This window comes from Aegilops tauschii, chromosome 4 (assembly GCF_002575655.3).
Source record: "Aegilops tauschii subsp. strangulata cultivar AL8/78 chromosome 4, Aet v6.0, whole genome shotgun sequence".
Lineage (NCBI taxonomy): Eukaryota > Viridiplantae > Streptophyta > Magnoliopsida > Poales > Poaceae > Aegilops > Aegilops tauschii.
In genome coordinates this window covers 171972467-171978252 of record NC_053038.3, presented here as the reverse complement: position 1 = coordinate 171978252, position 5786 = coordinate 171972467, and positions in this window count along the sequence as shown.

The following is a 5786-nucleotide window of genomic DNA, read 5'->3' as shown; positions in this document are numbered from 1 at the left end:
CATGAGCGGGTCTATAGAGTCCCACTTGCGCGAGACTTTCTAAGCCACCAGATCTAAGTCGCCCAGACATGTGACCCGACTTAAATTCATGTCTTTCGCCATACGAAGGCCATGGAGCAAAGCTTCATACTCAGCTGCATTATTAGTACAAGGAAACATTAGCCTTAACACATAACAAAATTTATCCCCTCGTGGGGAAGTCAAAATAACTCTAGCCCCCGAGCCCTCTAATTGCCTGGACCCATCAAACTGGATTGTCCAATACGTGTTGTGAGGCTTCTCCTCAGGTGTCTGCAACTCGGTCCAGTTATTTATGAAATCCACCAAAGCCTGAGATTTGATGGCTGTCCTTGGCACATACTTCAAACCATGAGGTCCAAGTTTAATTGCCACTTGGTAACCCGGCCTGTAGCTTCTCTGTTCTGAATAATACCCCCCAAAGGAGCAGAACTGACCACAGTAATAGGATGACCAAGAAAATAATGTTCAGCTTATGACTCGCCATGAACACACCATACAGCAATTTATGCCAATGTGGATATCATTGCTTGGACTCAATCAACACCACATTGACAGAATAAGCCGGCCACTGAACAAGGTATTCCTTACCCGCCTCCTTGCGCTCCACAACTATTGCCACATTGACAGCTATACTATTAGCCGCCACATATAGGAGCAAAGGCTCTTTCTCAACTGCAGCAGCATGGACGCGGCTCAGCTAGCTGTTTCTTGAGCGCCTCAAATGCCTCATTGGCAGCATCACTCCAGACAAAGTGATATATCTTCTTCATCATCTGGTATAAAAGGGATTGCCTTCTCTCCCAGGCGGCATATAAGCCGGCTTAAAGCCGCAATATGACCCGCCAGACGCTGGACATCATTGACACATGCCGGCTTAGAAAGTGTGGTGATGCCCTTGATCTTCTCCGGGTTAGCTTCAATGCCCCTTTCTGAAACTAGAAATCCCAATAGTTTACCTGCGGGTACACCAAAGAAACACTTGGCCGGGTTAAGCATCATTTTATAGACCGAGAGATATCAAAAGTTTCCTTTAGATCATTCAGAAGAGTCTCCTTCTTTCTAGATGATACGTCTCCAGCGTATCTATAATTTTTGGTTGTTCCATGCTGTTATATTATCAATCTTGGATGTTTTACAATCATTTTTAGCAAATTTATATCATTTTTTGGGACTAACCTATTGACAAAGTGCCCAGTGCCAATTGCTGTTTTTTTCTTGTTTTTTTACTTCACAGAAAAACAATACCAAACAGAGTCCAAATGCAACAAAACGTTTTGGAGAATTTTCTGGACCAGAAGACACCAGATGGGCCTATAAAGTACCTAAGGGGAGCTTCGAGGGGAGCACAACTCACCAGGGCGCGCCTGGGGGGCCAGGCGCGCCCACGTGGGTTGTGCCCACCTCGGTGGTCTCCCGCACCGCCTCTTTACTCTATAAATACCCCAATATTCCAGAAACCCTAGGAGAGTCGAGGAAAATCAATTCTAGCCGCCGCAAGTTCCAGAACCACCAGATCCAATCTAGACACCATCACAGAGGGGTTCATCATCCTCATTGATGCCTCTCCGATGATGTGTGAGTAGTTCACTGTAGACCTATGGGTCCGTTGTAAGTAGCTAGATGGCTTCCTCTCTCTCTTTTGATTCTCAATACAATGGTCTCTTGGAGATCTATTTGATGTAACTCTTTTCGCGGTGTGTTTGTTGGCATCCGACGAACTCTGAGTTTATGATCAGATCTATGTTTTTACCCATGAAAGTTATTTGAGTCTTTTGATCTCTTATATGCAGGATTACTTATAGCCTCGTATTTCTTCTTCAAATCTTTGGTTTAGTTAGGAAAACTAGATCAATTTTTCTTGCCATGGGAAGAGGTGCTTTGTGTTGGTTCGATATTACGGTGCTTGATCCTAGTGACAGAAGGGGAACCGACACATATGTATTGTTGCTATTAAGGATAACAAGATGGGGTCTATTTCAACATAATTAGATCTTGTCTACATCATGTCATCACTCTTATTGCATTACTCCATTTCTCCATGAACTTAATACACTAGATGCATGCTGGATAGCAGTCGATGTGTGGAGTAATAGTAGTAGATGAAGGCAGGAGTCGGTCTACTAATCTTGGACGTGATGCCTATATAATGATCATTGCATGGATATCGTCATGATTATTTGAAGTTCTATCAATTGCCCAACAGTAATTTGTTTACCCACCGTATGCTATTTTTCTCGGGAGAAGCCACTAGTGAAATCTACGGCCCCCCAGGTCTCTTCTCTATTATATTTGCCTTCACGATCTATTTTTAGTTTCTTTTATTCCCAGACCTATTAATCCAAAAATACAAAAATACCTTGCTGCAATTTTTTATTTTTTATTTTATCTCGCGTTCCCGTGAGATCTATTTATCCAATCTACAACAATTTTACCTATTTTTTACCCGTGAGGGATTGACAACCCCTCTCTCACTTCAGGTTGCAAGTATTTTTTCTTTGTGTGCAAGAGCTGTTTACGTGGTGTTGCGTGGTTCTCCTACTGGTTCGATAACCTTGGTTTCATCACTGAGGGAAATACCTACCGTTGCTGTGATGCATCATCCCTTCCTCTTTGGGGAAATACTAACGTAGTTCATGCCGACATCAAAAGGAATTTCTGGCGCCGATGCCGGGGAGACATCATCAACATCTACCAGGTTCCTAATCACAAATCTCATCTCCTTGCAATTTACATTATTTGCCATTTGCCTCTCGTTTTCCTCTCCCCCACTTCACAAAAAATTGCCATTTTATTCACCCTCTTTCTCGTTCGCGTTTCTCGTTAGATTTTTGTTTGCTAGATTTGTCACCATGAGTGACGTTGGTATGGCAGAAACAGATGATGGCCTAACTCCGAAAATTGGAAGATCTGGCAATTTGGATGCTAAAACTTTTGTTTTAGGGCAAGGGAATGTTATAGGAAAAGAACGTATCCAAGAATTTTTCAATTGTGTTCGAAATTTAAGTCTTGATGATGTTCCCATACTTAAGAGGACTAAATCCTATGCGGAAGCTATTTCAACACTAGTTCTGAAACTTGAAAATAAATTTATCCGTACTCATCCTACCTTGCAAAGATTGTTTTTCGGGTTACCCGTTATAAAGAATTCCAAGGCTAAAAAGTTGGCCACCCTTGTTCTTATGAATGAATTTGATTACATAGTATGGGAAGCAAGGGAAATTTTTGATTTCTATGGTATGAATCGTGAAAAACCGGTTATAGATGAAATTCTTTATAATTGTGATTATGTGCTAAGACATTTTCTTGGGGATAATCAAATCTTCGATGAGAATCTTAAAAAGGAAGTCCTTGTTTTAGATATAATCCAACAAGTTTTCAATGATGTTAATCAACACTATTCTTGGATTGTTGCCGGAAATCAAAAAGGATATGATGATAAGCAACTTGATAGTGCTAAAGTATCTATCGATAAGGTGTTCTATGTTGTTTTTACAAAACCTCCCGACAAGCACACCTCTAAGGAAAATGAAACTGAAGATGACAATACTTAGATCCTTGCGTTATGCCTAGCAAGGGGCGTAAAACGATAGCGCTTGTTGGGAGGCAACCCAGTGAATAAAATTTATTTTTGTCTTTTTCTTTCTGTTCTTGAGTGTTTGCAAAATTATGCTACTGTTATGATTTTGTTTTCTGTCTTTTAGTTAGCGTTTGTGCCAAGCAAAGCCTTTGGGATCATGTTGGGTGATAGTTGATTTGATCTTGCCGAAAAAGAGAAACTTTTACGCTCACGAAAATAATTCTCATTTTTAACAGAAGCTTGATAAAATACTGATTCTTTTTGCAGAAGATTACAAATTGCTCATGTTTTCCTAATTGTTCAGAATTTTTGGAGTTGCAGAAGTATTCGAGATATTCAGATTGCTACAGACTGTTCTGTTTTTGACAGATTCTGTTTTCTTTGCGTTGTGTGCTTGTTTTGATAATTGTATGGTTTCCTTTGAAGAGTTTTTGACATAGAGAAGTTGGAATACAGTAGATATAATGCACAAATAAAATATGAATGGGTTTGCAATAGTACTTATAGTAGTGATTTGCTTTCTTATACTAACTGAACTCAGGAAGGTTTTGTTGAGTTTTGTGTGATTGAAGTTTTCAAGTTTTGGGTGATATTACGATGGATGAAGGAATAAGGAGTAATAAGAGCATAAGCTTGGGGATGACCGTGGCACCCAAGATATTATCTAAAGAGAAGCAAGCAACTAATCTTGGGGATGCCCGAGTGGCATCCCCTCTTTCTTCTAACGACCATCGGTATTTTACTTGGAGCTATATTTTTATTCCTCACATATCATGAGTTTTGCCTGGAGCGTGTTGTATGATATGAGTCTTTGCTTGTTTTGCTTTTTATTTTTAGTCATGAATCCTTGGTGGACACAGCTATTTGAGAGAGCCAAAATTATGCTATGACTTGTTAGAATTGCTCTCTATGCTTCACTTAAATCTTTATGAGCTATGCAATTGCTCTATTACTTCACTTATATCTTTTTGAGCATGGTGTGCTTTAGTATTTTTGAAGAAATGCTCTCATGCTTCACTTATATTTATTTGAGGGGACAATTGCATTTTTACCCCTAGTTGGTTCCTACCCACGGGTTTTGCCCTTACTTTTCGAGCTTGCTCGGTTTTGCCCTTACTTTTTCCGTCGAGGTCCTCCGAATGCCCTTTGACCGTTTGACCAAAAATTTGAAAATTTATAACTAATTCATATGAACTCAGAAAAATGCAAATAATATATCAAAATGTTTAGATAAACATTAACTTTATGTGCATATCATTTGCATTCAGGACAAAAGCACCCTTTAAACTACCTGAGGTAATTAATGTTTTTAACATTATTAAGAATATAAAAAGGTTTAAAAAATATATTTTTCATGAATAAATATTACATGCAAATGTAGGTGATGTTTTTTGAACATCCAGAAATCTTATTTGCATTTTTCTGAGCTTGTATCAACTTGTTATGAAGTTTCCAAATACTGGGCAAAGTCGTTAGAACATTCTTAACAAGATGATACAAACTCATAAAAATGCAAATAAGATATCTGGATGTTCAGAAAACATCACCTACATTTGCATGTAATTTTTATTCATTAAAAAATATTGTTTATACCTTTTTATTTTTAATAATGTTCATAACATTAATTACCTCAGGTAGTTTAAAGGGTGCTTTTGTCCTGAATGCAAATGATATGCACATAAAGGTAATGTTTATCTAAACATTTTGATATCTTATTTTCATTTTTCTGAGTTCATATGAATTAGTTATGAATTTTCAAAGTTTTGGTCAAATGGTCAAAGGGCGTTCGACGGACCACGAAGGAAAAAGTAAGGGCAAAACTGAGCAAGCTCAAAAAGTAAGGGCAAAACCCGTGGGTAGGAACCAACTAGGGGTAAAAATGCAATTGTCCCTTATTTGAGAGTTAGTAATTTTTTTAAGAAATTCTCTCTTGCTTCACTTAAATTATTTTGAGAGAAGAAAATTTTTATGCTCATGTTCTTCACTTAGATTTGTTTGACCTATCAAAAGAAACATATGAAATTAGTCTCAAAATGATAGATATTAAAGAGGGGTATAATAAAAACTTTCATGAAGATCATTGGAAAAAATAAAATTGATTCCTTGTAATGGTTTTGCGAATGTTGATATAATTTGTGTGTCATGTTGATGATTAATTATGCTTTAGTAAGAATATTGGTGTTAAGGT